General features: G+C 45.6%; 1 protein-coding gene across 1 annotated transcript in view; it reads right to left on the minus strand.

Annotated features, from left to right (window-relative positions):
* KCNE2 (potassium voltage-gated channel subfamily E regulatory subunit 2) overlaps positions 1-8,054 on the minus strand; it is a 21,861-nt gene extending 13,807 nt beyond the window's left edge. The window contains exon 1 of the mRNA XM_009917702.2: positions 7,848-8,054. The gene's annotated coding sequence lies outside the window, so the exon portion shown is untranslated. The remainder of the gene's footprint in view (positions 1-7,847) is intronic.
* Positions 8,055-8,261: the final 207 nt, after the last annotated feature.

Below are 8,261 nucleotides of genomic sequence, written 5' to 3' on the forward strand. Positions count from 1 at the left end.
ACATTAATCTCAATTTAGGAAGGCAGATAGGGTGCAATTAAGTACAGCCTTGTTGGAAGTGGCTCTTACGTACATGCCTAACTTTAAGCAAATGCTTAAGTGCTGTTCTGAATAAAGATGATTTCCTGAACTAGAGCCTCCACTGAGAGCTGGAGTGGATCCAGAAGAAGGTTGTTCTGGGTAAGCTGCCTGAGGGATTCCAACAGATAATTTTGTGCATTTATATACCACCCTATCTGGAGAACAGGAGAGTAATCTTTTAATTGGATTCCATCCGATTAATTACCCTCCTGGATCTACTAATGTCCAGTGCTCTAGAAACCGTATTCTGGCATCTCCATTGAAGGCTCCAGTAAAAGCTACAGTAAAGAGCCATGGACTGTTGATTCACCTTAGATTTCAAAAATACTGTGAATGTGGTGCCCAGGAACATATGCTGCAAGCATTGTGGCATGGCATGTACATTTATCCCACCAAAGTCATTGAAGTGCATTTTCGTCCTCCTTTCTTTTATTTCCAGCACTATATAATGTGTGCTTCCTCAAAGCGCCTTCTTTGAGAAGGATGAGTTTAGTATTTCTGCTGCTGCCTTTCTCTGGCCGTTTCTGAGATGGAAGAAAGAGGAGATATTACCGTTTTCATAAAAATTCAGTCACTTTTAAAATAAATCGGATTTTTCATAGTGCCTAAGAATGCCTGCAGACCTGTATGACTGGAGCACACCTTTTTGTGTGTACAAGTACGTGATCATTGTGGTTCATGTAGGAATGTGTTCACAAAATTTCCATCTCATGTTGGTACCTTACCCTGCTTTTGCATTGACTCAGATCATTCAGACATCTCATCATCTCAGTGGGGTAACCACAGCCCCCATGCTGGTATCTCCTGGATGGGGATGAAGCTGCCCAGAGCAGCATGGAAGGCACTAGAGTACAGCAGTCAGTGTGCACGCTGCCAAGGGCAGGTCTGGGCTCAATACCATGAGCTCTCTAGGACAAGGGGTAGCTTCATATTCCAGTCTAACATGTTGAATCAAACTCCTGGTTTGTGCTCTTCTGCAGGGATTGCCATACCTCATGCACATGCAATGCAGAGATTTACCGTTACCATCACTCCTTCTCCATCAACAGAGCTAGCTACAAGCCCAGTGTTAAGTGCAACCCCCCAGCCCAAAAGCAGCACTGTACCTGACCTTGGACCCTGGTACATTCAACAACACACCAGGCCCACACAATGGCATGTGAACTAAGGGACTCGTATCAACCATCAAGGTATCTATATGATGGAGGAGAGGAGTCTTAAGATGCTTGTGTGCAGTGTGACTATGTATTATCCAACTCAGTGGGGATGATCCTGGATCTTCATTTTAACGTACTTACTGCTATTGTAATGGCAGAAAAAAACAGTTCAAGGTTCCTAATGCAAATTAGTTATAATAGACACAAGCAGATTTCAGCCAAAATTTAGCAGTTTGGTCCCACATACATTGAAGAGAATAGTCTGGAGTCAAGTGCGTGTTTATTTGTCTGTTTGTCTCCTCCTCATCTGCTCCATATGCTTTCAGAGCTGACAAACTTCAGCTTGTTGTCCTTGGGGAGCTGGGAATCAGTAGACTACAAAGGATAGACTGCTTGTGTGGTTTTGTGCATATGCGTCTCCACTGAAGTTAGCCTGAAAGATATCCCAAGTGAAAAACCGTCACTCATCTCTCTTCTTCCTGTCACTGAAGTTCTTCAGCCTGGTCTTACATCTGCTAAACAAGGACCTTCTATGGGATATTTTTTAAAAGGGAAATTGTCCATTTACTCAAAGGCCCTTTAAAGAAAAGCAGCATTGGAGGTAACGGAAGAGTGGACAGAAAGGCATTCATAGGAGCTATCTAAAATATGGAATCCATACAATGTAATGGACAATGTTTTGCCTTGTAAAGTACCTTTTACAGTAATGATGCAAGAAGCTGTGTCTTTCAATGGTCATGAAAGAAAACAATTCTCAGGCAGAAGCACCATCTGCTGGTGGATACCAATTCTATTACTTCACTTAGAAAGTCTACAGTGAAACTAGCTTAAATGACCACCTCAGAGACTGTTAGAGGTGCTTAAGAGGCATCTTTGAGACCTTAATCCAAATCCTAAATGTGATATTTACCCATTTTTCACACCACATCCCTCATGGCACTGTGTTACTCCAGCCCCTAGCTAAGAAGTTTCAGAAGCAGATATTTGCTTTGACAGAAGCAAAAGGTTTCCTATGTTTGGAGAAGTATCAGGCTTTCAGCCTCCTCTCACTAAAGTCAATATGAGAACTTTCACTGCCTCCCAAGTACCACAAGAGTTTCTTCAGTGAGAGCAGGAGATGCTTCTTAGCATTGGGCTACAAAGGCTGTGTGTCTCCCCTTTGTCTATGGAGGTCTTGGTTTTCAGCAAATGGAGATTTCTCTCTGCCCAAAAACATGGACTAAGGGCAATGTATCCAGCAAGTTTTCAAGAAAAGGTGAAGATACAGGACTGAAAGGGTGACTACATTTCACACAGTGGATATGCTGAATGATTAAAAATTTCCTTGCGTTTCAATCTGAAGGGAAGGTGAAAAATACTGTGCTATATGTTATCCAGGAAATGGTTAATGAGCTTACAAAGGCACTATGTTGAGTTTCCTATAGTCCTTCATTAAAAATTTACTCCAGTGACATAATTTAGGAGCCTTGCTTGACAATGATACAGAGCTGACCTTTCTGACCTCAATTCCCTCAACTCAGGCAGGGTTAAAATATGAATCCAGACCTGGATTCAAATGCTGTAGACCATTCATGCATCTGTGTATCTGTGTAATAAGCTGAACTTCAACTGTGCACATTCCTCCATGTTAATACATTCATGTTTGACCTGAGATCTCAGTGCTGCATCATGAGCTCACCTCTGATCCTAGCCTGCAGTGAAAAATGGAGGCGTTCCTTATAGCAAACAGATCCTCTTCCAGAGGGACCCCAAACATTCAAAATCCAGATGTAATAATGTGGATGGGTTGGCTGAAGAAAAAGAGGCTTGTATTGGAGGGGTCCCCATCTCTGGGGTTTGATTTTGCTAGCCCACACTCAGAATTATCATATTCTGCATAATTAAAATAAAAACACTCTTTCCATAGCTCAGGGCTCACCTGAAGTAATTTCATCTTCTCAGAAGGGAAGTCTCAAACCTCTCATCAAAGACAGACTTTCTCTTAAAACTGATCTGTAAAACTTAAGTTTTTCTGCTTTCTATTCAGATTTTACTTTTGATAAGTATTCCCCTCATTGCTGAGAATTACCATAAAGCTAATACATCAGTGAAGTGCTCAAAAATGGGTTGAAGAGTGATGTGTCAGTTGTGTATCCACTTATCAGGAGGACCAAACCTGTAGGGAGAAGATTGCTTACATTTCTTACTTCAAAGGCTCCATATCAGTCGGCATTTGGCACACAGCACAAAGCCATTTGTTTGACCTACAACTCTGGCTAAACATCATGATAAATGAAAAGGAACCCGATTAGATATAAAAATTTCTGGGTCACTTATGCCAGTGAAGCAAAAGCAGATTTAATCTCTTCCAGAGACATATTTTTCCATAAATTAGGACAATGGGCATCTTTTGCTTTTTCTCTTGGACCACATGGGACACCACAGAGAATGGGGGTCCCACCAACTCCAACTGCCACTGTTGCTGTAAATACCATTTCCTATTTGAAGGGCCAACTGAGATCTTATTAAAGAAGCAAAATGTTTATCTTTCCCTTCGGATATTAGTCCAGTAACAAAAGTCTGGGTAGGCACCCTATGGTGACCCAAAATAGGTTCCTCCTAGCTTTTTAATGTATGCAGCTGAAAACTATGAAACAAACAAGCAGGCCATGAAGAAATGCCCAAACAGGAAGAAGTGATGCTCTAACCCGGCAAGTTACAGGCATTTTGCTAATTTGTCTTGTACTGATAGATGCACTTCTGTCTGGAAGTCTCAAAGGTGCTTTAACCACAACACCAGCTTGGTCTTACAGTGACCACTCTTTTTGCTGGCATCTTTTGACACCCTTAATGTATTTTAAAGCTCACATGTTTTTAGAAGATATTTGCTGAAAATACAGAGACAGCTTTGCTCTTGTAACTCTAAACAATCTGGAAGCTTCCAGACGCGCTGCATGTGGTGTGAGATTTTTCTTTAACAAGTTGGAACTTTGAAGGGAGCCTTATCTTACCAGGCGGGAACAGCATGAGCTGTACCCTGCAGCATCGTGCAGCTGATACAAGTCTAAGGAAGGGTAAGAACATTGTCTCTGAAGGACACAGACACATACCGCCCAGAGAGAAAGCCTGGCTGCTGGCACAGAGCCACCTCTGGGTACGCCGCCCCAGGAGATCTGTGTTGGCAGGACTGCATGCGGTGCTCTATCCTGGTATCTGTGGGCCTTTTTCTGGTACCAGGACCACGATGGACTTGAGCAGTTCAATTGAAAATACTGATTTGCTGACTCTCTTTCAGGAAAGCAACTAAAAGCATAGACCTTCAAGGATGATGAGGTGCGTAATAACTACTAAAATCAGTGGGAGCTGGGAACCAAAATAGCCTTGAGAAGCTGAGTGGTTTGTCCAGACCCACTAACTCCTGATACCTTCAATGTAGAGACTGATTTATGAACCCCATCCTCCACAGAACATGCATCAAAATTCTCATTCTTATACAAAGCCCTACCTTACACCTAACATCCCTGCTACCTGCATGATGAAAGTCTGCTTCAGAGTCTCCACAAATCTGACAGTGTCTTAGACTGCACTTGCTCTTTTAAACAAGGATCTCTATTATTAATTCATAGATGAGTGGTATTTTTAATTGGTCATTAATATCACATCATAGGTGGCTGAAGCTCACATAATGAGATGAATAGGGACCAAAAGCTGATCTGAACAGTCCTGGACTTTGTGGAACTGGAGAACAAATGCTGTGTCAGGAATCATCAATAACGGATTGAAACCAACTATCCCATTTAACAGGAGAAGTTCAGAAGCTCAGAGCCATCTTTGCAATAGAACCTGATCCTGATTCTTATCACTGTGTATCTGAGCTCTTCCTAGGTTAACCAGAACCCCAGAACAATGTTCCTGGTAAATTTTGTAGCATCTTCAACTCTCATCAGGGAAACGCATGAAATGCATGTGCAGCACTGTGATCAAGGTTCACAGCCTGCACAGCATCACAATGAGAACTAGGCAGAAAACAGTAATCCCCTTATGAAATATAGTTGCCTTCCACCCCAGACTAAAACTCAAACATCTCATCTTACTCTTTGAAAGGGAATGGAGTCTCAGGCAGATGGGTGGGGAGGGTGAGGATGAAGCCCAGGAGCACTCTGCATGGTGTCTGGGCTACCGAGGAGTTGTGAGATGGGTTCTGTCAAAACCTCATCCAAACCTAAAATTTTTGACAAGCTGGTGAACTCCTTGTTTTGTTACCGTTTCTTCAGCCAGCTGTCATGGTGACGGATTCAGTCCACAGAGAGGGTGCTAACGAAATATTGCCTTTGTATTCTGGAGAGCACTGCGCGCTCCAGCGCAGCACTCTCCCTCTGCCCCTACCACTGGCTGTTGCCAGAGGTTTGGCAGGAGCTCCTGGGTGTGCATATCAACAAGTTCAGAGACAGACTAATCCAGAGGTTAGCCCATGGACATCAAAACCATATCCCTCCTCAGGGCTTGCTGTAATTCAGAAATCAGGATAGCAGCACCTGCAGCAGATGAGCACACATCTGGGCTTAGCCCACTTGAGTTAATGAATAATTGTTTGCTGACACAGTAACACATGAGCATCCCTCTGGCTAGATGATAAACCATAGGGAACAAGGAGTCAGATGTCGAACTTCAGGTTTGATGTATATATTATCTATGTATGAGTTATCTATTGAAGATGGGGCCTGAATGTAGAAGAGTCCAATGGACTGAAGAAGTTCCCCTGGAAGGGCAGCTACAGCTCTGTACAAGCCTGCTGGGAACACCGCAGTGTATGGAGGGAATCGTCTTGCATGGGAATAACTCTCCCAGTTAGGTTAATGCTCACAGAGAGATGCTTACACCCGTGGGGTTACTCTGGAGGCAAACGCCGAGCCTAGGCTGGTGTCATTTACAGATGGAGCCAGGCAGAAGGAGGCATGATTTACACTGGCTGAGGCCTGCTTAGCCTTTCCTCTGAATCCTGCAGAGCAGATCGAGGGCAGTTACCGGGATTCAAAGTGCAGAAAACTGAATCAGTATTTTTTCCTCTTCACAAGCTGGTCAGCGTTGGAGTTTGGCCACCTAAAAGGCTGGCGCCGAGGGCCAGACAACCCTACAAGATGGCACTGATGTTTACCCACCCACGGTGACACGCAGATTGGTCTTTGCTCGTGCTCTCTGCCTACATACACCCAGATAAGGAGAAAGCAAGCCAGAGGCTCAGCCCGTCCACACCGGGTGCCGTTTTCGGGAGCGACCACACCGTGTCCCCACAGAGCTGTACTTCCACCCCTCCACCTACCAGCAGAAACGCGTCCAAATGGTAGCTGATCTGCATGCCCATAAATATACCCCCCCCCCCAGCGCTGCTCTAACCCTTACTTACATGGTTAGAGCTGGCAGGAAAATGATTCTGACCTTCAATTGCGACCAGTCCACTCAGTTCAGGCCCGGTGAGGCGAGTACAGAGAGTCATAAAAAAAAGCACAAAAACCCCCACACCAAGACCCACGCCCCCCCAATAACACGTAAAGGTCAAAATTCAAGGTCTGCTGCTCATTAGTAAGAAATAACACCAGAAATCTTCCTCGTTTGCATAATACATTTCACACTGAGACCTGAAACGTCCCAAAAACAGAGGTAAGCACTGCTAGCCCCATTTTACAAACAGACAAGCAAGCCGATTGCCAAGCCCACGCAGAGGCACGTAGCAGACCTGAACCCAATTAGGCTCCTCTCTGTCTAGGCTCACCCCACTGGACCACGCTCCCAAACCCAGGTGATAAAGTGACAATGCGGGGTTTGGTTTCCTCCACCCTTAAATGTAATGTCTCCCTGGCTGAGGGATGGAGGTGAAGCAGCTCCTACGTTGCCACCAAGCTGTGGCTGTTGTGCCCTGTTTGGCTGCTCCTGCAAGGTGGGAGCAAGCAGCCTCCCTGACCTCCCCAGGCACACACACCTGAGACCACACCAGCACATACAGAAGTCGGTATTTTGGAAGCACCCAGCCCCCTACAGCAACTTTTAGGACACCTCCATATCTGTCTGACTGGTCACACACGTCAACAGCCTTTCTGGAACACCAGAGTTTGCCAACATATATCCAGAAGGGCAGAGCAATGTGGGCCTTGACACCTTAGCCGCCTCCCCCCCCCCCCTCGTTTCTTCAAACACAGCACGTCTCTTCAAAAGCTGGGCACTGCAGATAGGACATGAGGTCCTCTCATCTACATCTCTGCAGCCAGGTGTGCCAACTACCTGACACCCAAGGGTGGGTCTCTGGGGCCAGATAAGGCCCACATGGTCCTCACTAAATGGGGACGAGAGGTTGAGGGGAATGGAGGAAAGAAATACATGCAGGGCTATGGTTTCACAGAGCAGAGCTGCAGCGGCCATAGGATACACAGAGATCCCTGGCCAGGCTGGCCGCTGGGGGAAATGCAAATTGGAGGGCAGTGCCAGGCAAAAGGGAAAAAGCTAAAGGATGCCTTCAAGACCAAGAGCAAGAGCAACCACTTGAGATGGGGAAAGATACTTCTGCCTCAAGTATGAAGACTTTCAGGACGCCCATAGACAGGAAAGCCCTTGGGTAAGAGAGAGATAACTCCTCACCTGCCAGCAGGTTGCATCAGATTCGAAGGAAGACTCACAGCTCTCATCAGAGAGGATGGCAGTGACGTGTCAGCACATCCATGTGACAGTGGGCCTCATCTTGCTATGGATGCACTACCAGCCTGGCAGCGGTAGTCACTCTTTGGCTAGGATCATTGCTTCCTGGCAGCAAGCTGTCTGGCCCCAGGGCCAGACCAGCAGTCCTAGCTCAGCTAGGCATCTGTGCTATGCCTCCAACTACCAAGGTCACACCACCAGCCCTTCCATCAGTCAGTCCATTTAGCATCAAGGACTCTTCTGTTAATGAGTCACCAGATGACGCTACCATTTTTGTTGCACCAGAATAACTCGGTGGGAACACCACTATTCCCCAGGATGACCCCCAAAAATATGCCCTAAGCAGCAAAAGAAGGG

The sequence above is a fragment of the Haliaeetus albicilla genome, chromosome 6 (assembly GCF_947461875.1).
Source record: "Haliaeetus albicilla chromosome 6, bHalAlb1.1, whole genome shotgun sequence".
Taxonomy (NCBI): Eukaryota; Metazoa; Chordata; class Aves; order Accipitriformes; family Accipitridae; genus Haliaeetus; species Haliaeetus albicilla.